The 27,286-nt window shown below is 37.9% G+C and overlaps 1 long non-coding RNA gene across 4 annotated transcripts in view; it reads left to right on the top strand.

The window, feature by feature from the left end:
• The window catches only part of LOC144272694 (uncharacterized), a 144,862-nt gene that overhangs the window by 63,087 nt on the left and 54,489 nt on the right, over positions 1–27,286 (top strand). For 2 of the 4 annotated variants that reach the window (XR_013347631.1, XR_013347633.1), the window contains one exon: positions 5,411–5,557. The exons of 1 other annotated variant lie outside the window; for it this stretch is intronic. This is a non-coding gene — a long non-coding RNA (uncharacterized LOC144272694). Of the gene's footprint in view, positions 1–249; positions 346–5,410; positions 5,558–27,286 lie in introns of those variants that run through there. One more of the 4 variants, XR_013347634.1, reaches the window with a different exon arrangement.

Below are 27,286 nucleotides of genomic sequence, written 5' to 3'. Positions count from 1 at the left end.
TATTTTAGATGGATAGCTAATCACTGTCCTATTTTTTATTATTCCTATTTCTGTCCTCCTTGTGGTGGCTGTGAATTAGCCCTGTGCCATTTTCTAAAATATCAGGCATTTTTATACATTAGGTATATTGAATGGCAAATACTTGATGTAAAGTCTGCAGTTTTACTCCATAACCAGATTGTAAAATATGAACTGAATTAATCATAACTGCAAAGAGTAATGGCACGTTTTCTCCTATTTTATCTTTAGTGCCTTTCAGATCATGTTTTAAAACCTTCTACATCTGGTGCACAGAATGAGGCAGCGGCTTTGGTAGTGGATAGCAAGAGGCAAAGGTCAAACCAGAGGCTGCACAAATATTGCGCGCTGGATTTATTGTTTTAATTAAGAATGTGGCAGTTCATCATAAACTGTTTATGGTGTTTTTTGCACAGTGCAGCATTTTGAAATCAGCTGTTTTAATGAAAACATAATGTCATATCTGTCAAAGTTCTAAATATTTTGAAAGTGAAATATGGAAACAAGAACTTTAATTCTGGGTTTACTGGGATTAGCTCACTGAATTGCTTTTTAAATCCCTTAAGAGTGTCATGTCATGGGTACTGTATGGTTCCATGATGGGGTAGGAGGCTGGGAAACTGGAGGTACTGTAGCTTGTTATTTAATAGCAAAAATACATGCTGAGGGCTAATGTATTGAAAACACTATTATTTATTATTATTTGTGTTGAAATGCTAGATTAAAGAAGCAATCGGAGATAAGGCACTTCCTCCATAATATGCAGAATGTAAATTGTGAGTCCTCACGCTAAAAAATAAATCTGAAAGTTCTTGAAACTGGAAAGAAATATATCTGCAGTAGTTAATATGATGTTATGAAATCTCAGCATCAGAATCTTTGTAACTAATTATTTATAATGACCTCAAAGATGATAGGTTTGTGCGGACTTTTAAGGCTGGGTAGTTTGAAGTCCTTGTAATTTCCTACTATTGTTATGCATTCATGTAGATATGTCAGGCAATTTTGGTTTAATTTGTTATGTAGTCTGATAAAATATTTGTATAATCTGAAAATTGTATTTTTTTTGTAGTACTCGCCTTTGAAAATAGAAATTAAGTCTGTCATTAGATGCTAGGCCACAGTAGTTGACTGAGCAGGCTAATGTATGTTACATTCTGTGCTATACTTGGTCAAGTTTCATATATATTGTATTCCACATTATTTTATTAAATTTAATATCTGCACTTTCTATTACCAGACATGCCTCTCATTCAAAGCACAGAGGCACAGTTCTCTAATCAGAAGTGACAAGCTATATACTTTCTTTCAGCCATTATTCGGTAGCCTAGAGCAAGGAGCTCTGTTTCCTTGAAAATGTTTGAATTGGGTTATTTTTATTGAAGTATTAAAGTAATTCTTCAGATTTTAGGCTATTATTTAAGCACTTTTGGGAGAATGCAATAGTATCTGGATCCTATAGCCTTTGTTATGCTAACAATTGTGGTAGCTAAATGTCTCTTTTTTTTAATGCTAGTTATGTAAGTATCTGAAAATTCATATCTGGCTGATCGAAACTAACAATGCTTAGGTAAATAAACTAATTTAGCCTACTCATTTTGTTTAGGTACAGGAGTAGCATGTTAAAATGGCTCACTAGTTAAATATACAACTAGATTCAGGTTACTCTACTGTCATTGACTAATTTGTCGTCTTAACTATTATTTTTATTTGTCAAAATAATGAATGTGCTGAATACTAACCTCATGTCAAGAAATCTGAAGGGGTCGGTGTTTGTATTTTGAGGCAATATATGGGTAGGATGATGTTAGTAATAAATGCTAATAACTTTACATTTTGATTTAGTCACACTGACTGTACACAAAAAAGGATCTCCAGCGGCTCTGCAGGTTGCGGGTCTGATGCTCCCCTCCCTTAACATGGGAAGAGGGAAGCATAACAGGGCAAAATTTAGTGTATTTTAGTACTGAAAGAGGAGGGAGCAGCTGCCCCTATCCACAAAGCCATGGAGACCCTTTTAGCAACCGTAGAAGCGGATATTCCAAGGATAGACCCAGGGAGCAGCCATTCTCTGTGGCACAGTCCTTATATCCAGAGCCTTTCTTAATGGTAATCCTAATAAACCAAGCAATGTTAACTCCCTTTCCAGGTCTTCTACCTATTGTGGAGCGGAATGGGTAAGGCAATATGTGCAATGGGAGAGCCAAAAACAGCATATTGTCAGAGTTGGGTAAGCAATTTGGAGGAATACAGAGAGTGTAGTTACTGTGTTTCCAGGCCACAGTCCCTGAACTCTAAATTAGCACTTGGTCTCCCTCATACATACATAGCCAGCCTTGCTGAATTTTGTAGTGTTTCTATGATATGCACAAAAGTGGGTTATAATGACACTACCAAATTCACTTCCAATCCTGACCAAAGCCTTTGCTTAAGGAAGAAATTATTAATTCTTGTGCATAAATATCATAAGTGTAAATGCAAAGTGACTTGATGGAAACAAAGTTTAACTGTCCAGGAACAGGTGTAATCAACATCTATCAGTTAGAAGCCTTACTGTAATCTTCTCTAATTTTGTCTGTGTAACCTGCATTTTCCTTAAGGTAGATGAGTTTGTACTAAGATGTTCCTCTCTGAGACCGTTTCATAATTGGCTCCTATCCTGGCAACGGTGGGGGAACACTTACTTTCCCCATCAGGATCCGAATACTACTCAGCTGGCACACCCAAGTAGTTCAGTTAGAGCTAATGGGACTATTTGAGTGACCAAGATTTGGGCGTAGGTCTAGAGACAGCTCCATGTATGCACTATATCAGGAATTCTCAACCTTTTTCTTTCTGAGGCCACCCCAACGTGGTATAAAAACTCCACGGCCCACCTATGCCACAAATAATATCACAAGCTCTAGAGTAAATGAGTATTTTATGTGTTTAAAAAAAAAGCCCAAATTAAAATCTTGGGGTTGCACACTTCAAACTTTGGTGGAACTGGGATCTGAACCCATTTACAGATTGAAATTTTTGAGGCTGGCTGTTATCAGTAGCAACTAGAAGCTTCAGAAAGTCCTCTTAGCAAGGTGAAGAGTATAACCTATTGTGGATAACTCATTAAAAGTTCTAGTGTACTGACATTAATGACACCAATACAGTGTAGGGAAGAAAAAAAGGGAAAGTACAGATAGAGGGAATGGCGTGTCCAAAATATTTACTAAACCAGTGAGCTTCAATTCGCTAAAGAATTTTGGATAACAGCAGATTACTTTGGGTAAAGACATGAATAAAAACTTAAGGAAAAGTCTGAGTGGTGTGGGCAAGACAGAATCCTTCCCTCTCCCTGGTGTCTGCCTGTGGAGTGGCAGTGTCTGTTTCAGCTGTACTTCCACTGGGAGGAATGTGGAGTGTGTGCCCACCTAGTAGGCTAAACCCTGCCCTTCTTACTTGGTGCTCATGCTCTTTGTAGTAGTACAAGGGACAAGGTCTGCAAATTAAGGGGTATATCTAACTGCTGAGGCAGCTAGTACATGCTGCAGTCACTAACTGTCTTGCAGTGACCAGGGCTAGGTTTAAGTCGGTATGCATTACCTCTTGCACCAATAATATTGTAAGGATAGCAAGGATATTGTAAGGATAGCAAGGTTTCTCTTGGCCATCATCAGGCAAAAGAAATTCTTCTAGAGTCTGATCAACACAACCCAAAACAGGAAAGAGGGATTAGGTGCCAAGGCAGATACAGTAGTTGCATTTCCTATTACATCTCCAAGAGACTACTCAGTGGATTCTCTTATCATTGCCCTTTAATATCAGGTTGCTTGGAGTCCTTCAGATGTGAACAGCCTCTGTAGCTGTGGGTCAAAGGAGGTTGGTTGAATTTAGGCCAGCAGGCACGGGAGGATATTGTTTCCTTGGGTGATTCATCAAATGTGCCAATATACTGAGGACAATATTATCAAATTATGTCATTAGTATCATACCATATAAAGACTTTGAAGTCTTTAAATCAAGACTGGATGACTTTCCTAAAGATATACTCTAGCTCAGCCAGCCAGGCGTCATACGGAAATCACTTGATGAAATAATGTGGTCTGTATTATTCAGTAGATCAGAATAGGTAATCATTATGGTCCCTTCTGGCCTCAAAATCTATTAATCTGAAATATGTAATTCACCATTACTGATGTCTATTAAAATCTATTCATATGTTTGGCTAAAATGAGGCAATATCATATCCAGAGAATTAGAAGAAAATTTTTTGGAGTTGTAATTTCATAAGCAAGTTCTCAGCTATGATCCATTTTTAAAAAAAATCCCTTGTTTTAAAAATCATAGGCACATAAAATTGAGAGAGATGATTAGTACATTCACACTGATACATAATTAAGTTCTAACATTTCAAAGCTTATATTGGGCTGAATGGCTTATAGATATGTAGGGAACCTTTTAGTTGTTCAACATTAAATATAAAGCTTCCCATGGTCAGGTTTTCCTTAAGCATCTGGATATAGAAACAGAACCCAAGTTCAGCTGAAGAGAATGTTTATGGGTTGTAATGTGTTGTTCTTAACTTAAAATGGAGAACCATGTAATCCCTACTTCATTTTGAGATGCATGAGTTTTCTCAACTTGCTGAACACAAGTCAAATTTTGTTCTCTTACAAGGGAGCCTTCTCAATGAAGTTAATGTGGATATACTAGTGTAATTGACAAGAAGCCATATGAATGGAATCTGAGATGCATAGATTTTCCCCCAAAAGATGGAGAAATATTTTGCATAAACTGAATGAGGCAAATGACATTTGGGGGTCTTTTGTTTAAATTTTAGTAAAAGCAGACCTGCTTGGGGGAGATAAGGGAATTAACCACGTAACAGAAACGTAACCCTTTTATTCCATATTTAGCGATGCTGCCAATCAGTTTATTGCTGAGCTGGATATTATCATTTATCTTATGAAATAGTGCTGAGTTACCATGCAGTGTTTGGACTGATGCCTTATTAATGACTGTATAATTAATAATCTTAATAGAAAGCTACAACTGGATTGACCATTTTCTGCATTCCTAAAGAAAAATATTTGTATGATGATCTATGAAAACCAATGGTAAAAGACCATGAATAGAAAAATCTAGAAATATATTAAGATATATGTGCCTATATTGGATATTAGTGCTATATACACAGTATATTGGGAATATAATTCAAAATATTTCAAACATTGTTGACCTTTGCTACATAATACCAAGCTCAGGGAACTAAATTTGCATAGATTTAGTAATATATTGTAAATAACTACATAGGACAGTTCATATTTTCCCTTAAGATGCAGCATTCTAAGCAAGACATTAAATTATGTCTATCAGACAAAGCAGCAGATTCTCAACCTCTTTTTTTTTTTTATAGCACATTCTATTGGGAAGACATCTCTGCTTCTAAAAAGCACATGCATTAACTGTCTGATTCATGCGGTGACATGTGGCATATCCAAATGTGTTATGGATCTCCCAGGAATAAAAACAACATAGCAAAATCATCACCTTGGGATGTTCATTGAGCGAATATTTTACAGACATACTCCTTTTATATTTATATAATAATTTAGTGTTATGACAATTTTTTTAGCAGTGTTGGCAGTTTTTCTTTTTTATAATGGCATTATATTTGTGAGCCTATTAAGTGCACATGGGCTAAACTACAGAAAAAAGTATTTTTCATAATTCCTTAGGGTGCTTGTAGCAAAAGAACCATATTGGTATAGAAAAATGTTAATAAAAGGTCAAGCAGAACTTTCCAATGTTTATCATGATCGCAATAGCAATTTGGGGCTTTTTTGACTTGTATATTGAAGAAACAAAGATTTACAGAGTCTGTAGGTAGGAAACTATACCTAATATACTTTATAAAGTGTGCTTGGGCCCTTTGTGAGCAGATTCATCTAAGTTTTGACAATAATCAAAGAAATTCATTTCCACCTTTTTGTCTTATAAATATCTGAGCTTCAGTGTGAAATTACATGTGAACAAATTAAAGAAGTTTGCAGCTTCACTATTGGCCAGCCATACAACAGTTGTTGTGCCTTGTCGAATGGAGAGTGATATTTACATTTGTGTACTCCATTGGTATTCCAAAAGGCAGGCACTCAAAATGGGAGTAGTATTGTCGACAGTGAATACTTTTCTCAGTGGACAAGGAAATGTCATCTTATTAATTTAGACATTTATTCATTCCATTGGAACTTATTGTGTCATGTCCTGTTTGCTGTATTCATGCTAGTATCAGTGAGTGAGGCAAGCAGGAACTGGCCTATTATTAATCAACTCATGAGTCATCCAGAGTCATATAAGAAACTGCAGGGCCCATCTTGGAGTTTACATTGGCTGTTTCTTGTAGAATTATTTTTTAATTCTTATGGCTCCTATAGCCATCTTGATTCATTTGTGTATGGAACATAATTCTATATAGAGAGTGTGTGGCTTATAAAGGGTATTTTTGTGTTCAAAAAGACAAATTTAAAGATCTTCAAAAACAGGCAGTACCTGTCTCTTTCACACTTCCTACCCTACACTGCTCCCACTAAACTGAATGAGAGTAGTATCAAGCTTTTTGTATGGATAATCCATGTTGCATCATTATTCTGAATAGTGTTCTTTTATATACACCATATGTTATTCTGCATAATTTAAGTCAGTCAATTTTGCCATTGTCTTCAGTGGAGCAGGATTGGGCCCTCACCTACAATTTCATGCCAAAGAGCAAATATTTTCACACCTCCATACCTACTCTTGTAAGAAAGGGAGGACTTGCCCAACCCAGGGAATATATCATTCCTAGTCAGAACAATAGAAGTAGATGACATAAAAGTAGCTCTGGCCCCACTGCTGCTAAGGAGTGAACAGACAGTTTGTTTCAATCCTTGTCTAATACACAGTTAAAAGGAGAAGTGCTCCTTTGTGCTGTTGGTTTTTGTATGTTGATGGGAAAGACAGTATTTGGAAATTAGGAATTGTGGGTAACATTGAACACTTCTGTAACGAATCGGGAAAGTGCAGAAATACAATTTCTACTTCAACAATATGCCAAATATTTGTATGCTACAGTTTACTATATGCAAGCTACTACAACATTATACTACCGGTTAAAATACTGGCCACCACACACATACTGCATCTCTTTAAAACAGAAATGTATTTTCTGTGCAAAAGTGTAGATAAAGGCTATTTTCTTGAAATTGATCCAAGCAAGCTCCACAGGAACAGAAGCATGAGCATCCAAAGTAGCTGTAACAGCAGGAAATTCACTTTTCATTGCCATCTTGCTGTATCCCTTGTGAGAAGGGTTGAAAATAGTACAGGAAATCTATATCAGATTTTCTTGGGGATCCATCTTATTGTTTAGTAATTTTCCACTGTATCATATTAGCGCTGTATTTAGTATTTCTTTTTGGCAGGGACAGCATAAATATCATGATAGTGGTGGTATCAGAGTGAAAATAAGTATTACTAATGCAGCACAAATAAAATAGTTTTATGTTGTTATAATATTAGCCCAGTAGTACCATGTTTGCCAGTTCACAACGATTTTTAAAATGGCTATATGAAGTTGCTTCTAATTTGGATCACGTGTGGTCAAAAATATTTTTTTACTGCATCTACATAGTTTTCTCCACAAAATGTTGTATGTTTGCTCAGTTCCACTCTGAAAGACATTTTGTGTATCATGGGACATTTGGCTGTGCAGTGAAATTGTGGGGCTCTTCAGATTAGTAGAAATCTTGTATTATTAAAGGAATATGACCTTGTGGATGAGCTACTGTATGGAGAACACGGGCAGCTCTGCGTTGTGTGGAGATCAGACATTCTGAATTCAGACATGTAGAGGATTGCAATTCCTGGGATTTGGGAAGTATACTCACTTTTCTGTTGTGCATACATACTCTCTTTACCTTCGGATTTCTTGAAAAGAGCACACAGAGATTAGAACCTGATCCTTGCTTACATGTAGGGTAGGGTTGCCAACTTTCAAATCGTACAAAACTGAACACCCTAGCTGCGCCCCTTCCCCGAAGCCCTGCCCCCCACTCAGTACATTCCTCCTCCCTTGGTGGCTCGCTGTCCCCCACCCTCACTCACTTTTACTGGGCTGGGGGAGGGGGTTGGGGTGTGGGCTCTAACTGGAGGTACGGGCTCCAGTGTGGGGCCAGAAACGAGGGGTTCAGGGTGCAGGAGGGGGCTCCGGGCTAGGACAGGGAGTTGGGGTGGGGGAGGGCTCCGGCTGGGAGTGTGGGCTCTGGTGTGGTTTGTGTGCTTCCATTTTGCAGCTGATTTGTCATATCAGAACGTATTGACTGTTATCTGTATCATGGAGGATATGACCTGCCAAAGAGTATTCCAGTGGCAATATTTTTACAAAATTTAACACTACTTTTTTATTTATCATGCTCTTAAGAGGTATTTTGCATAATAATATATCATAAAGCATTAGCACTTATAAAAATCCTCAGTAGACATGAGCCACATTTGTTGATTTGCTGTTCACTGTTTGCCTGATGTGTCTAAAAACCCCCCCAAGACAACATGGAGAGGACTGTGTATGCGTGGGAAGGGGGGCTTAACTGTTTCTGTGGCACCATTTGGAGAACTCTCTGCATGGTGAATAGTGTGGTCCGGCGAAGTCAAAGTGGGAGGAGTGTGTGGCCTGAGATGAGTCCAGTGGAAAATGCATGTTGTCACCTCCCTCCTTTAGAGCAGATCAGAAAAGATGAGTCCCTTTTGTGAATAGTCCTTTCAGGGGTCTGGACATCCAGTGAGAGTCCCTTGTAGCTCAACTCCAAACTACCCTATAACTCATGGGAGGGCTACAATGGAGGGGCTAGAACTGGCATGGAAGCACAGGTCCAGTCTTGGCCACCATGGATCCCTTGGAATCCCTCATGTTTGAGGACAGACCCTGTGGTCTATTTCATAAAGTTAAACCCTGTCCTTGCTGATGCTGTGGTCAAGGAGAAACTCTTTGAGGGGATCTCTAGAGATTTTCTTTCCTAAACCCATCCAGCCTATGGGAAGTGATAATCTAGACCAGTGGTTTTCAACATTTCCAGACTACTGTACCTCTTTCAGGAGTCTGATTTGTGTACTCCAAGTTTCACCTTACTTAAAAACTACTTGGTTACGAAATCAAACATAAAAATACAAGTGTCACCGCACAGTATTACTGAAAAATTGCTTACTTTTTCATTTTTTCTGCATGAAATTTTTGGTTTGTACTGACTTTGCTAGTGTTTTTTATGTAGCTTGTTGTAAAACTAGGCAAATATCTAATGAGTTGATGTACGCCCTGGAAGACCTCTGTGTACTCCCATGGGTATTCGTACCCTGGTTGAAAACTACTGATCTAGACCAAAGGACAATGCAATATGCAGTCACAAGGCTGTGGTGCATACCTGATACAACTCCTGCGTAGTGCTGACATTCATTCTTTGTAGAATATTACCCTTAATTAAAGAGGTGCTTTCATTTTATGAGTACCACTGTGTCTGTTTTGGACCTGATCTTTCAGTCACTCCCACTGAAGTTTTGAGTGCAGCTAGATGGAGGGACTGGGCCATTTGTTAGTACTTTATTAGGATAAATATTCAGTCTACTCTATAACATTCTGTTTAAATAAATAAATAGCTGCTGAAGCATTATGGACAACTTTGAAAACCATTATTCCACTGCAAATCTCTTATTTTTATATAAGAACAGACATGTTGGGTCAGACCAAAGGTTCATCTAGCCCAGTGTCCTGTCTTCCGATAGAGGCCAATGCTTCAGAGAGAATGAACAGAACAGATAATCATTAAGTGATCCATCCCCTGTCGCCCAGCTTCTGCCGTATTCTGCTAGGTGTCAGGATACAAAGATGATGGGCTCCCAAATAGCCAAACATACGCCCTGCAAAAGTAACGTTAATATGTAGCCGTGTTCTGCCTGATATTCATGCCAACAAGCATCTAGTATCTGCAGTATATTTACTAAAATTAGAACTAGTCTATCTGGACAATGGTGTGGAAGGGAACAGATACATATACACATGTGGAATTGCACCCTTTGTTTTAGCAACCATGCCATGTAGCTATTCTCTGTGGTTTCTATCTAATTTATAGTAGTTTTAAGACTCCTGTTGCTGGGAATAGAAGCATTCAGCAGTAATTATGCAGAATGTATTAAAAGTCCTGGACGATGTTATTTCTCTTGTTCCCCAGATTTTCAACACTAGTCATGTTATGTCTCTCTCTGCGCACATGTGTGCACAATTATCATTAATTGGGAAAGCCTTTACTGGAAAGGGGGCAATTTTTTGTGGTGGAAAGGCTTATGTGTCCCAACGAACCTCAGAACTATGTCGTCTACAGTCTTGTACTCCTGGTAGGGCCACTCTCAGCAGACAGGTCTGAGGTGAAGTTCCAGAGAAAGCACAGTCCAAACTTCTCAAGATAGATCAGGCTATGGCTTGCTACTGTAAGTAACAGACGTTGTTATCCGTGACTGTTGACCAGAGGGGACCCTCTGGACCAGGCGGTCACGCAGATATGCTCATCTCCCCGGCTGTGAAGATGGATGGCAAGAGCTTGTGGACAGCCTAGGGTATCAGTTCAGGTGCAGTACGATCTGATGGTCATCCTCTGCATCCAGATATGTCTCCGGATGTCTCAGCATCATTGTGCCACTGAATTCAGACAGGCCCATTTGAGAGAGTGAGGGTGATTTTGTGCAACTTTCCCTTCACTTAAATCCAGTTCACACACTAGTCATGACATCAACTATTCATCTCCTCCTCAAGTCCGGTGGCTATGGGAGAGCAGCAAAGCAGCAGATGTGGATAAACAGGGAGCTGTAGCTGCAGATTTTCACACAGGCGGCTCAGGTATAAGATCGCTTTTCGCTGGACTGAAGCAGCAGTGGAATTTGGCAGCCCCCTGGGTGACTTTGCAGTCCTATTTAGGATCATACTGCTCACCTCTGTAGTATGAGGATGGGGCTAGAAAAGGTGCCCTAAACATTGTCTGCTTCACCTCAGCCCTGGTCAGCATACAGCAGCTGATAGGGGATTCCGCTATAGCTGTTGAAAATCACAAGAAAAGACAAAGGTGACATCATTCACCATTGGTGCTTGGAATGTGCACCTATTAATAGACTGTACAACAGCAGATAGGCCAGGCCAGAGAGAAGAACAGCTCTAGTTGGTAGAGAACTGGCCAGATGCAACATCCATATAAAGAAAAAGAGTACTTGTGGCACCTTAGAGACTAACCAATTTATTTGAGCATAAGCTTTCGTGAGCTACAGCTCACTTCGTAAGCTTTCGTGAGCTGTAGCTCACGAAAGCTTATGCTCAAATAAATTGGTTAGTCTCTAAGGTGCCACAAGTACTCCTTTTCTTTTTGTGAATGCAGACTAACATGGCTGCTACTCTGAAACATCCATATAGTGGTCCTGAGTGAAACTTACCAGTTAAAGAAGGACAACTCACTGACAAAGTAGCTGGCTATACCTTCTTCTGGAGTGGCAGTAGTAAAGAAGAACAATGTGAAGCTGCTGTTGGGTTTGCCATCAAAACACAAATGGCTAGCAAGCTTATGAACTTCCCAAAGGACGTGAGTGATAGACTCATGCTAATGAGTCTCCCACTGTTTGGGAAAAGATATGCAACTAGCATCAGTGCCTATGCATCCCCCATGACCAACCCAGGTGTGATCAAGGACAAATTTTACAAAGACCTGGGATTCCTTATTGCAGAAGTACTGAAAGCAGTACAAGCTCATTCTTGGTCACATCAATGCTAGAGTTGGTGCAGATTACCAGGCATGGCCAGGCGTCATCGGGGAAAGAATGGCCTTGGGAAATGCAACAGCAGTGGGCTCCTCCTGCTGAGGAAATGCGCTAAATGTGACCTCACCATGATCATCACCAACAATCTTCCCCCTCTCAAACTGCAAAAAGACATCTTGGATGCATCCATGCTCCTAGCACTGGCATCTCATTGACTACATCGTCTTGAAGAGGCCGACAGGATGTTAAAGTGACAAAGGCGCATGAAAAGTGCAGAAGGCTTATCATCTCCAAACTTAATATCTGGATACATCCTCGTAGACAACCACAAGGTAAAAAAGCACCCCAAAACATTAATGTTTCCAAATTGAAACAGGAGAATGTGAAACAGGCTTGCTGAGCAACCAACTTGTAACAATTGATGCCAACTCTAATAACATTGAGGAAATCGGGCATTCTTTAGGGACTCGATGTACTTGTCTGCATCCAATACCTTTTGGTTCCATCACATGTAAACATCAAGATTGGTTTGATGAAAATGATTCTGATGAGGGAGATTATTGAATGAGAAACATCAGTTCCCTAAGGCCTGTTTTGGAGACACCACTTCAACATCTAAGAAGGAAGCCTTCAACAACAACGAGGACTGTACAATGCAAACTTAGAAAGATGCAAAACTCAGGGTTGAGCAACAAGGCAGATGAGATTGTTCTTCACGGACAGGAATGATATGAAGAGCTTCTATAATGCTCTGAGGACAATCTATGGGCCAAGGTTATCAGAAACATCTCCAATAGTGAGTGCTGATGGCACCAGGCTGCTCACTGACAAAGAAGAGACACTGCAAAGGTCAGCAGAACACTTCAACAACAATCAACAATCTCCTATTAGTGAAGAGGAAAATGATCAGCTGCCTCAAATCAATATCAACATATCTCTTGCACAGTTGCCAACTTTCACGTGGTAAATAAGCACCCGGACTTTCACAATAAGCCAAAAATCAAGCTAATCCCATTTCAAAACAGGGCCAAAACAAGCCAATTCCTAAGAACCCCAACACTCTGTGACTAGATCCCCTCGGTGTGCAGTCTGGCACTGTGGTGGGCCTGCTGTGCACCCCTGACTCTCTCTGCCCCTCCTTGCCCCTGCTTTCTGGGAGCTGATTTTTTTTTATTTTTTTTTTAAGAAACGGAAGCTTCAAGCCAAAAACTAGCCAACAAGCAACTCACAATTCAATTAAGCCAAAAAGAAGCCCAATTTCTGCATTTTTTTCCAAGTGTTTGGCTTGTCCGATCTCTTGCTTATCCTCCAGTGTTGACTGAAACTGTGAAAGCAATTTGACCTTCAAATGGTAAAGCACCTGGAACAGATTCTATACCAGCAGAAGCCTACAAGACTGGAGGCTTGCACATGGGCTCTGAAACTGACTCACTGAATTTTTCCAGTCAATAGTCCTTGAGTCCACAAACCCCAAGAGTACAGGGATGTATCCATTGTCCACTTGTACAAGTGGAAAGGCAACAGACAATCCGGCAACAACTATTGGGGCATCTCCTTGTTGTCAATAGCTGGCAAAATTCTCACCAGAATTCTGCTGAATCACCTTGTGCAACACATTGAAAAAGGCTCCTACCTGAGAGTTAGTGTGGCTTTAGGAAAGGATGCAGAACTATAGAGCTAGTGTTTTGCAACTTGTCAATTTCAGGAGAAATGTCAGGAACAGAACTTCAATCTGTATATGACTTTCATTGACCTGAAAAAAGTATTTGATATAGTCAATCGGGAGGGCCTTTGGCAGATCATGGCAAAATTTGGTTGCCTGGAGAAATTCATTGCAGTGGTTTGGCGATTCCATGATGGCATGCTCGCTTGTGTTGTGGATAATGATGAGTCATCTGAACCATTCACAGTCACCAGTGGAGTCAAGCAGGGCTGTGTGTTGGCCCCAGCCCTCTTCCATATGATCTCTGTCATGCTTACAGATGCCTTTTGGCATCAGATACCATACTGATGGCAAGCTTTTCAATTTGAGAAGACTGCAGGTGAAGAGAAAGGCACAGGAAGTGACTGTGATTGTCTGTTTCCTGATGACTGTTCTCTGAATGCCAAATTTGAGTCTGAAATACATGGACTATTTCTCTTCAGCTTGTGGCACCTTTGGTCTCAAAATTAACATCAAGAAAACAGAAATGATGTACCAGCCTGCACTAGGAAAGCCTTGCATAGAGCCTACTATCACAGTGAATGGCCAAACCCTTCAGGCAGTGGACAATTTCACCTAGCTCAGCAGTACATTGTCACAAGCAGTTCACATTGATGATGAAACCAACGTCAGAATTGCCAAACCAAGTGTGGCCTTTGGCAGGCTACATGCAAATGTGTGGGAGTGCAGAGGCATTGGTCAACAAACACAAAAATGAAGGTCTACAAAGCCATTGTGTTACCAACTCTGATGTATGCATAGCGAAACCTGAACAGTGTACAGATGCCGATGCTGTGAAGCTGAACCACTTCCACATGGGCTGTATGAGGAAACTATTGAAGATAAGATGGCAAGACAGAGATTCTCATATGGGCAGCCATTCCAAGTATCCATCACAGATGAGATGGGCAGGCCATATCACCAAAATGTCAGATGAGCCATTGCCAAAGAAGATCTTTTTATGATGAGCTAAAGGAAGGAAAGCACTCTCAGGGAGACCAGACGAAATGTTTTTCAAGAACTCCCTCAAGTTATCCTTGGGGCGTTTCAACATTGATCCAGAATTTTGGAAAGATCTCCCTTATGATGGTTCTATCTGGCAAAGTCTCATCCATACTGGAGCTACAGTCTACGAGCAGAGGAGAACAGCTGAGGCAGAGCAGAAGAGCCAGCAGCGTAAATCTTGCAATAGCAGGATGTCCACTGTTAATCAGGTAACCCATAGCTGCATCATTTGGTCAGTGTGCCACAGACAATTCAAAGCTCAAATTGGCCTGATCAGCCCCTCATGTGTTCACAGAAACTAGACCAACCAGTGGCCATATTCAAACTTGAAGGATGAACAACAACAGTCGTCAAAACACAAATGGGAATTATGAACCCAACTACCATTTGTGCCTTTGAAACCCTCCCCTGAGGTGTGTTTGATCTGCAAATGGTTAGGCTGGGCTCAGTCTGATCCCCTCCTTTTAAGGATTTCCATAACTGTGGTCCTGGCCCAAGAGCTCTGCTGCCAGTGCTTGATATTCTAAATCTGGGTCTTTCCAGCTGTATTATCTTTGTGGAGCACAACTGATTTGAAAAGGCTGCAGAATGTCCATTCTATACTTCTCTCCCATTGCTGCCCAGGAGTTTTCTTGTGAGTGCCTGAGCACAGCAGCCAGAACTTTCCTTTGTTTTCAGTATTTCTCCTTCTTTCTCTGTTACTAAGGATAATTGCATGAAAATAGGACCTCTGGTATTCACAGGTTTTGCTCTCTTCTGTTTCCTGTCCCTCTCTGAAAGTGATGGCATGAAGAGAATTGGTTATTTCCACTGGAACATAAACAGCAGGGCCAGCCAAACCTTCAAGTAACAAAGATCCAGTTGGAGCAAATATTGCTGGTATTAATGAATAAGGAGAGGTCATCATTATAAATGAAGCAGAATTGCCTGGTGATACTGGGTAAAATTTTTGAAAGCATGTAAGTGATGTAGGAGCCAAGTCCCATTTGAATTTCAATAAGATTTAGGATCCTAAGTGCCTAAATCACTTTTGAAAATGGGAATTAGGCACTCTTGAAAATTTTACCCACAATGTCTTCTGTGTTTTTGGCATGAGGTCTTACTCTTACTCTCTTAGGTCTTACTTACTCTTTTTTTCAAAATATCCTAATTGTCCACAAGTTGGAAGGGGATGAAAGTTTAGTTCTGCTTGTATCACTAATGATATCTGCACACATCTTGTAGTACAAGTAATTGAAGGGGATGAGTATCAGGTTAGAAATATCTAGGAACTCTGGGGAAACAGGTTCAAATCCCTGTAGTGTCAACTCAGCCTCTTCTTTTCTACATAACACACTTACCTGTGGTAACTCTCTCCTTCCTTCTATAATAATAATAGATGCCTTCCAATAACTCTTTTATGTATAGGACAGCATATATTAATTATTTCACAGTGGTAGAAATCTAATAAAATTGAATGTTGGCTTGCTCCACTAAATGAAAGTAATAGTACAAAATATATTCTCTTCCCTCCCCTCCTCTTCCCCCAAATAAAATAAAATAGGCTAAGTCAGACACTGAGGCCTATCCTGCAGCCATTGATCAGGTTAGTAATTCATATTCATACAAAAAAATTCCTTTGCCATCAATGACACTATTTGAATGAGTAAGAGGTATTCACATGACTAGGATTTTGGGATAGGGCCCATTATTTGGCTGACATAAATAGATCCCCAAGATTTTTGTACTTACTTTGAGGGACCAGCATAGTGAATGATGTGGAGCTATTGGGCAAGTTTATTACTTTCAGCAACTGCACATTGATTCCTACTGTATACTGCTATTTGCAGCATATAGTCCTCCGCCAATGAGCTCGTAGATTGACTAGTGGCCAGCGTTTGACATAGTAATAGTTTGCTTTGTTACACTGTTACAATATTACAAGCTTTAATTGTGGAGCTGAGATGAGAGGAAGACTAATTATTAGGAAATCAAAATACATTTTCTTATACTTCTCTTTAACAATTTTTTTACTCCCAGATTTTGCATTTCAAATAATAGTCAATTAACAAAACTAATTTCTGAAGAAAGGTTTTGACAGTTCTAAAAATGATTGCCGGATGCACATTTCCTGGGGATTGTAAAATTCTAAATCCGTGCTAACAGTAATACACTGCAAGGCATGAGCATTCAGCAATTTTTGTAACAATCTGTGTAGCTGTTAGCTGCAACAAACTTCTGTTTTTCATTATTTCCCCCAGTCCAATGGCTGTTGATTTTTGACTATAAATAAAACTAGAGTCCGTGTCCGGTTTTGTTTACTACTGATAGGAAAAAATGTACTACCTTTACAGCAATAGTTTGTATAATCATTTGAGTGGTGCATGAAAAACACTGCTATTGGACAAAATAAGCCAACGAGCAATACTACTTGTGAACTGTTGGTGGGAGTGTAGGCACATGCACCTGCAGCACACAGGCGTATCAGCGAACTGCAATGAGGCCATGGTTGACCTTTGTCAGGCTCAATAGCCTTTCATTTATCACTGATCACAAGAGTGGAATGAACATATTTACTTGTGTTTTACTTTCCACTTATAATATCTAGTGGCATGGGAGGAAAATGAAAACAATTGTTCATATGGGAAATTTATGTGCTTCATCTGGCTGTATGATTTCCACAGTTGTACCAGTGCCACTTAGGGACTGGTATTGCATTTTACATCTTTAGGCTAGAACAAAGTAGCTTTTCCATCTGCTGTGAAACCTCTAATAATGCTTGTCTAGCTGTGTTTTTGTCGTACAGTAGTTTCCTTTGAATAGCAGACTTTTAGCTTTCCTTTTCACAAATATCTTTCATCTGATATGGAAACTAAATTTTTGTTTCTTTTCATTCTTAATAAACCTAAAATTCTGCTTCCCGATTTCGCCTACTGTATGTTACGTACAGATTAATTTAAATCCTCTGTGCCTGAACTGAATTTTATACCAATTTCAAGGTTCTGAATTGTAACTGTTCTTGAATATTAGGTTAAGGGGATTTTGAACCACAGTGAACGGTATATGCATATAGGGCCAAATCTTCCTGTTTTACTTATCAAATAGCCCAATCAAAATAAATGGGATTATTTGTGTAAATAAAGCAAGTTAAGATTTGGCTCATTATTTTAATCTTTGAGTGCATTTTTGATGATTTACATATGTATCTGGGCTTTTATAATATGTAAACCTGTGTTACTATTCCAGCACTGGAGCACCACACTCAGATTTATGACAGTCCATTTTGATTAATATGTCATTCACATATATGTACATACATCCACACGTGCATGCATTTTCCTATTGTACTGTTTTAGAGTATCTCAAATTGGGAATTATAAAACAAATTCATAACATCAGAGAACTTCTGGAGAACTTTATCAGTTAAATCAGTTAAAAATCCCCAGAAATGTACATTAAAATCATTTTTAATCCCACAAATTCAAGTAAACCATCAACAGAAATATTCTGCAGACTCAAATTAGCCAACGCAAAGCTGCTCTCACTGTCTTCCAACCCACTATACTTCATCAGGCTTCTGTTCTGTAAAGAATTAATGGGGGTGTGGATGTGGGGGGGGATTCAAATGTACCATATATTGTAAACTTTCTTGTTTTCACTGGTAGAAGAACACCCCACAAACTTTCCAAGAAAAAAATCACTATTTAACTAAAACAGTGATTGGATTTAAAAAAATTAACTTGTCTGTCTGTATGTATTATCATACAGAGAAAATATTAGGAACAATAGAGGATAATAGTTTTCTTGGGTTACATTTGATTGCAGAATTCACAAGGACTTTGTGTATGTTCCTTCCTACTTAATTAAAATACAATGTATGTGGCAGTAATATTTTTATGTTATACCGGAAGATAGTTTGCAGATCAACTAAGGGCATAAACTTAGTAATTGTACTGTGTAATTATGTGATAGAACTGTAGAATAATATGAAGTGTTGATGGATGTTGTTTCCCACTTGAATCATATACTTGTAATGCAATTTCTTCTTATGTAAACTGTATAATGTATGGATTGAAAGTAGAACCATCTTATAGTAAACTCAGATATAGTGAAACTACATTTGAAGTACAGTGGAATAAAATTCCAAAATTGTTTCAGAATTGCAATCTGCAAATTACTGTTCTACATAAGCAGCTCTAAGTAGAAGTTGTTCTCTGAAAAATTACTTTGTTATAAAAGGTACATCAAACACACTGCATGCATATGATACACATACTGCTGGGAGTGTATATACTGTACACACATACTGTCTAGTATGTAGGCAATCAAAGGGTGCTATAGTCCTGTTGAGTTTACCGCTGGACAGCAGAGTTTACAGTGCTGGGCAAAATGCTGTGCCAGTGGTTCTCCCTTGCGATTCTACACTTATGCTTTTTCAGAGCCCTCTAGCATATCCATAATTATTGGTTCTTTTGGGTCAAAACACTTCTGTTGTTGTTCTACTCATAATTTATTTAAGTGCTTGAAAGCTCACTTGTAAATGAGGTATTTTGCTTAACTGATTTGTTGTTGAATTGGTTGGAGTTGCCATCTTGTTTGTTTTCTTTCTTAGAAGTTATTTACTTAAAATCAGCGTTGTCAAAATGGTACCACAACATCAGAGGGAATACTATGTGGCAGCACTAACCAGCTGAATATGGCCATAGATCTATTTGCTGTCAATGGGCTACATAGAACCAGTCCTGTTTTCCTCGCACACCTTAAACTCCCATTGACTTCAAGGCCCCATATTTATTGGTTATTTCTAGCTCTTTTCTAATAGATAGGCACAGCTTTCTTCCTGTAGAAATAAGAAGTCTGAAATGCTTCAACTCTACTTGCATGCAAATTTGAAAAGATTGCATTTATTGCTTGAAACTAAATTTTTTTTAAATTTATTGATAGTAAACTACAGTATGCTCCTGTGGTGAACAGAATCCTCACTCCTCTAATTATAACATAGCATATTTTCCCAGCAGTCTTACAATCAAATTATTCAAAATTGCATTTCTCTATTGTAGATTGCTAAACTCCAAGACAAGCAAACATCAACATAATGAACAATTATTTGACAAATTATTACCTTTAAGTACAAGATTAACAACTTCTATTAAGTTTAGTAAATATGATAAAACACATTTATTATACTGTGTATAATTGCCTGACTCTAAAGTAAACATTTGATATATTCCTGTACACACACATACTGTATGTAGGAGATTATATTTTCATCGGAGTGCATTCACACAGAGATTTTTAAGAAATTGCTGGAATGTTTCTTTATCATTCCATGTTCAGAGAGCACAGGCAAAAAAACCAGACAAAGAAACTAAAGAATGTGAAATATTTCACTAATTTTATTTGCATTTAAGTTTTAAAGATCTTTTATTAGTTGAAACTGAAGTTAACTTTTTAAATTATTTATGGTAGCAATAATGCATGTTTTTGTTATTGAACTATATCTCTATAGTTCGTATAGTGAACAAAATCCTCCCTCAGCTAATTATAACTTACAGTATTTTCCCAGCAGTCTTACAATCAAATTATTCAAAATTGCATTTCCTTATTGCATATTGCTAAAACCCAAGACAAGCAAACATCAAGATAATAAATAATTATTTATTGCAAATTATTACCTAATATATAAGATTAACAGCTTGTAACTATTAAGATTAATACATGTGGTAAACTGTATTTATTATACTTTATTCTGTAGCAAATATATTTGTATAAAACATATGTTTATGTATTGCAATTAATGAGAAAAAGTGTAAGATTAACAATTTATGCTGTGTTTTGTTTTTTAGATTTATGCACACTGTAAAACTTATTTATTGCACTTATTAAAAGTATTTAATGATGGACTTTTAGATGCTATATTTTTAATGTGCAAATATAAACTAAAGGAGTATTAAATTACAAAATGGAAAATTATAACTGAAGTCAAAGGATCTAACTATTTTCTGCTATAAATCTACTTTAAAATGATCATCATTGAAATTACAGAATCTTTAAATTGTAGCCTTTATAGTACATAATGAGTTGTGATGAGTTATCCTTTTTAAAGGCTTTTTTTCATCATTAGAGCTAAACTCAACATCTTGCTCTTAAAGATAAATGTAGCTCATAGTATAAACATTGGAATAATTTCTTTTTATGATGAGAAGTTAAAGTAACATTTGTGAGAGGAGAGAGAGCAAAACCAGACGACTTGTGGTGCACTGCAAGGAAGGAACTGGACTTAACAAAAAGAGACCTCTGCTTTGTCTTTGGAAAAGTACAATTATTCCATCAGAAATCAGCATAATTTGACAGAGAAAATGTTCTGTAACATCTAATTTTTGGGGGAGGGGGGGGGAATTGCTGCCAGCACATGTGTAAGTGGGGTTTGCAGTTGTAAGAAAAAAATTCAATATCTAATTATTTGTTTTCTTTATTTTGCTAACAGAAACATCTGCAATACTTCAAATCTGTTAGTGATTAGAGTCTGGTATGATACCATACCCTCAGTATTTTTTGGTAGAAAATACTGAGATACTTAAAACAGAATTTAAAGCCTATGTTATACATGTTTTGTTTTTATCCTAAAAATTCAAGGAAACTAAATATTTTAGGGATGTTTTCAGGTCAAGTATAAACTTACTTTTGATTATTCCCTCTACATGATCATGGTTAGTGTTAAGCATTTGGAATCCTCTCACCATAGAAATTCTGGGATTTAAGAAATGAGTGGTATGATTTTTTTTTTCCCATCCGTAATTTCATACTGATACAATCATACTGCTATATACCCTGAGTGGATGAACCAAACAGTTTTTTGTCAATTCCATTTTAATAAATGTATCGCTTATAGAAATTTTCAGGGTTATTTTACACTTAGTGAGAAATGGGAGGAGATATATCTCTTTGGAAACTGTACAATAGGTATTTTTGAAAAGACTAAACAGAACTTTTATTTGACTAATTGGATACTTTAAATATATTTTTAAAAGAGCATTGAATTTATTGCAGTGTAAAGAGAAGAAAGTCTGTTTTTCATTTTTCTAGATATTGTAAGTAGTTATTCTTACTTTTTATTCTTTTTTTCAAGCACCCTGTGCTGAGCTCAGATAATTTTACAGTGTTCTGACTAATACACTACACAACTGAAAAGGGCTTCTGAAAACATTGAGCTACAATTGTATTTAAATTCCAGTAAAAATGTAATTATTTTAATGTTTTGTGATAGCTATAGTGATGGAATGAGAATCACAGGGGGAAAGTGCTCTTTTCTTATTAAAACCCACAAAAGCTATAAAATGAATATGTAAACAACCCCCCTCCCCCCGCAAGTATTCTGGAACAGACAAATGTATCCTTTCCCTTGTGCTTAGAAAATGGCTTTGATTTTAGGGATTGTTTTACACACTAAAATATTAATGCCCTAAATAGTTATGTTTATGACTATAGCTGGTGCTTTTGAGTAAAAAGTTGAGTCAGTTTTCTATATATAGCATTCAAATTATGCTTTTATTCGTTTAATTTTTTTATATAAACCTATATTGTGGTCTGATTTTGCTCTCATTGAAGTCAGTGGTATTTGGGTCTTCTCCACTCACTCATTTCTTGTATTTGCAAATGTGACTCTACATATTCTTTTTAAAGCAGATAACATCCTTTGTGATGATCTTAAATGCTAAATATCTGGAAATGCAAGTTATGCTACAGTCCTAAAACACCGAGCTTGGTTTACTAATTCTGATGAAATATAAGATCTCTCATTTTGGATTATCTATAAACTCTAGAAATGTATGCACTAGATTCTCAAATGCCATCTGGTTCTCTGTGCTGTTCAGGGGCTTGATTCTGGATGTATCTAGCCAGGTGAGAATTCCCCAGAGGTGGGAAGTTCATAGCTGCTGGAAAGCCACCAGAGCCAGCTCTGGTTCCTGCTACCTCCTCACCCCCACCATCCCATTTCAGGGTAGAGCGCTTTTCTGCTATGGCAATCTTCTGCTGGCATACAGCCTCTTAGCTACCATACACCAGTGGTATTCCCAGGTCTGCTCTAACTCGCACTAAGACCGTCACAGACCAGGTCCTCAGAATAAGTGAGTTCTAACTAGCTCCAAGATTCCCCTCTTCCACACTGCTCTCCTGAACTGAGCAGAGACATAATTAGCTGGGCCCTATAATGAGGTAGCAATAAACAAAATTTTATGAATGTTGATCGTCAATTTCTGCTGTTCTTATCAGTCATTACTTATGCTGGGCCTGATCCTGAGAGATACTGACTTCATTAGGAGTTGTGGGTACTCAATACCCCTCAGGAGGAGGCCAATAGTCCCCCAGCATTTTAGAAAACTCACAGTTCAGACAAGTCCTTTGATTGTGTGTGCATCATGTCTCTTTTCATTGAGATTAACTTGACTGTGGTGGTTCTGGCATTTTACTTCATTGAGGTGAGAAAAAACAAGCAACTTTTGCAGCTGATCTGTGAAAAGCCATTATCATTAGGCCAACTGGGAAAGAAGCATTCTTGGGTCTCAAGCAGTGGGTAAGAACTAGTCCTTGGAAGACTAGATTTCCTGTGATTGCTGCGTGGTAGCGACTGTACATTACAAAGGAGTAAACTCTTGAAATGAGTATGATTTTATAGCATCATGTATAGCCAAGTTTCATTTTTGCTATCCTTTAAGATTTTCTCCTCACCACTTTGTTTGTGCTGATAAAATAATGTAAACCTTTTGAGGCAATATTTCCCAGGATGTCCGCTCTTGCTCAACTAGCAAGAAATACCACTGCTGAGAAAAAAATACTGTACTCTTCAAAAATTAGTAGAAATCTCCAATAAATGGCACATGTAGTTTATATGGAATTTTGAGAATTTTTTTTTCTGATATTAACATAGAATGAGGACATTTACTTAGCAGCTGGTACTATTTTACTTCAGATGTTGAAAGCTTTTGCTATATTCCCTAGAGGTTGATTTGTAGTATAAAAGTCTTTGAAAAAGTTGTGGATGAAATGAAATCATTACTATTTTGTATCTGGGATTCTTTGGGATTATTTTTGATATTCTTACACTGAGATTTATTAGAATAATTGTTAGTGATATGTACTTTTTGGTTTCAGCATTGTTCAGATGGCTTTTCTTTTCCTCATTGCTTCTGAAGTAATGTGCACATCAAGGGATATGACATCATGACAACAGGCTGTGTCTCTGGAGAGAGCATTGTAAATTCTCTTCAGAAAGTGTTGATTGGTTATGCTCTCTGCTTTCTCCCAGTACAGTTTAGACAACCATAGGCAAAAAAAATATGGCTAAGCAGAAGTTCTGGTAGCAAACAGGGGTGGGTGAATAATGAAGAGAAAGGAAAAACCATCAAATATTTTATTGAAAACTGTTTTGTGAAACTCATGAGATTATTTAAGTATATCCACCTATTATGTGACCAGCTGTATAATTTAGGTGACTAATGGAACATAATATTCAATAATTTAGTAGAAATCTTTTTTGGAAAATACACTGAAATAACATACTCAAATATTATTTTACCAGCTGTTCAACTATCTATCTCTTATGGGGGAACAAGCCCTCAAGATAGTATTATAGTTTTCTCAACAATCTGACAAACAATATCCTGGAAATTTAAAGTTTAGTTTACACATGTAAACAAAAAAGAAGAGTGGGTTTTGGGTTGGGAATTGGAGGGGCCAATGGCTCTGCAAATGGTCAGATCTATCTGTAGTGAGCTGTCTTTAAAAACTGGTAGCAATGCACAGTAGGAAGAAAACTTGCTGCATCTGGTTGTTGGTGCAGGCAGTATGTGTGATCTCAGGAAAGAGGATCAATAAAATTCTGTTGGGACTCTCCTGGGTTGTCATTTTGGGTGTCTGACACGAAATTGGGAACATCACGCTATCAGCCATTACTTTCCATCCTGTGCAGAGACCAGGCATTATGGACAAAAAATAAGTCTTTAACATAGCACAGCAACATTACACAGTTTAGGGGCTGGTCCAATGACCTTTGCAGTCAGTGAGATTTGGATCAGGCCCTTAGAGGTGGAAGTGAATAAGAATATCACAGACAACTGAAACTGTACGTGAAAGTTTATTTAGGTGAGACCACTGGTTGCCTGCAGACAGCTGTCTGGTCACATGGTGCTGGCTCTCTTCCTTACTTGCAGCTTCTAAATCGTATGAGAGCACTTAAAATATTACTTTTCCAGTTATTGTTCTGGACTCTTAAAATTCCACCTGCCCTGCAGAAAGGGAGTATCCATCTTCAGAGGAATTCATCCTGCAGTGCAAGAAGTCTCCTGCAGGACAGCTGGATTATAATTCCACCTGATTCCAGCAGTTATAAAATTATAATGCTGGAATGGTACCAGGGCTGTTATGGGATTGAGAAAGTGAGGGAACATGGTCTGTGGGGTTGCCAATAGGAAGGGAGATGATTTAGGAGACAGTGTCTCTAGTAAGATGTGGTCTGCAATATGACAGAGTTTGAGAATCTGTGGTGTAGGTATTATGACACCAGTGATGGTCATCAGCGTTACCAGTTGGCCAGGACACTAGATTGACACCCACATGCTAATACAATTTTATAGTTAACGCTAGTTAAAATTGTTTGCTTATGATATCAAAGTGAGAGCCAGTTTTAGTTATCTTTGTTACCTATGTAATTGTCTGTGACTCAAGTTAAGCTTGCTGATACCTATCCCAGTTTGTGTCCATGGAGGGAATTTTTAGTCATGAACCATGCGTTGATCATTTTGGTAAGAGTTCAACCCGTATCCACTTGCAGCTTGTGCCTCCCTGAGCTGTAAACACAATGAATTGCAATGTATTTTAAGAAATGCTTGTTAGAGAGTACCAGTTTTCTGTAAGTTATAAGAGTAGAGGCATATCGTTATATCTTCACTTAACACAATTGGGGCTCAGTGGCTTGTAAAACCATTCACATACAAGGTCACTTTTTGATTATTTCATCATCAGCAATAAAATAGAGGGCATCTCTTTAAATTATTAAAACATAATATTTTATACTTGGTCTAAGCTCTTTTAATGACTTGGTTTATTTTTTTCATGATATTGTGCATTAAAGTATTATAGATGTAGGAAGAGACTTTCAAAATTAAGTGTGCCCAATTACGCTCATACTTTTACACCAGCGTTGCAAAATTGTCCTGAAACCTTACCAGCCCAGATACACAATCTATTCACCTGCCTTGTGCCATGATGATTGATGAAAAACAGAGGATATTAGAAAGGTCATAAAATGATCACCCTGGACAAGTAAGCAAGTAAAATTTCAACTAGTACTCCCCTAACTTTGAAAATATGTTTTAAATATATGGCATGATATGCAGTGTATAACAACAAATAAGCACAAAACCTTTAGAAAGTGAAACAAACATGAAACATTTTGGACTAAGAGCACAAAAATAGAAAACACTATATTTGTGTGCTGAATTTTCCAATTTAAAGGAATTAATTTCCCCTATACAATCCAAGAAATCCCCTAACAGTCTGCTAGCCTTTGGGTAAACCCATTCATACGTTTGTTACCCTGAAGCTGAAAACTTGTACCCAAGGAATATTCAGAAAACTAGTGTAACTTGACTTGAATGACATGACACTTTATAGAATAATATAACCTACCAGCTGTGAGACCGTGTAGAGTTCAGTTTACACCAGATTTTATGGGAATCTAAGCAGTTCCAGTGCATTATCCTACAGTGGAGCCAGCTTCTTTGCGCCAAAATATTTCTGTAAAATGGTCAACTGTCATATGATGATCATATCAGGTACTTCCATGGCATTGTATCGGTCTGTTGCAGACTTGGTGCAAATGGTCTTTCCCTTTAACTGTGATGAATCTATGTTCTTTGCTGTTCACTTATATAGTCAAAAAAGGGAAGCCATCAACCTTTTTTGGGAATTTAGGGAAAAGTGGAAATAGAATATCACTTAGCGAAGACACTTATTTAACTGAACGAGTTCTATAAAAACAGTTTTCATAATTCCAAATATTTGGTTGCTGCTGTCCATGGACTGATACACATTACTCAGGAGATCCACGTTCATACAGGGACTAGTTATTCTTAGACTGGGTGAAGGGACTTGAATCCAAGAAAACAGTTTCTTTATGACACTGTGGCTAGGCTAGAAAGCATATGATTCATTACCGTTACAAAAACTGTTCAGATTCCATATAACTAAATAAATGACAATAGCATTTTAGCCACTCCAATGTACAAATATCATTTGTCCTTGACGGCATCTCACAAGAGTTTTCAAGGAAAATTAGAGCAGCTATTGTGCTCTGAGATTGGGTCCAGACTGGGTGCTGGTGGCAGCATCATATGGTAAAAATGACCGAAAGTGCAGTAAGGAAAGCCTCCTATTTCCAATCTAGCCATTGATGAGGGAAGTTGCTAGTTATCAGCTATAGATTTGCTTCATTTTTTTTTTCAAAGCTTCCACTACCTGGAAGTTTTGATTATGAAGTATTTTGGACTTAGCATACATTGCCTCATTAAAAAGACAATAAACCAATTTTAATATGTCTCACTCTGCTATTTTTCAATGAAATGGTCATCACGGGCCCTTTTTTTTTTTTTTTGTCACGCTTCACAGCCTGGAATATTTTTTCCTTTTATTTTTAGCATGTTTTCATCCGTACATATAAGGGTTGGCTAGACATTAGCATTCATGGCATTTCATTTAATAACTGCATGTAATCTGTATATTTAA

Source organism: Eretmochelys imbricata, chromosome 12 (genome assembly GCF_965152235.1).
Source record: "Eretmochelys imbricata isolate rEreImb1 chromosome 12, rEreImb1.hap1, whole genome shotgun sequence".
NCBI lineage: Eukaryota > Metazoa > Chordata > Testudines > Cheloniidae > Eretmochelys > Eretmochelys imbricata.
The sequence above is the reverse complement of the archived record's forward strand: the minus strand, read 5'-3'. Positions and strand labels throughout refer to the sequence as shown.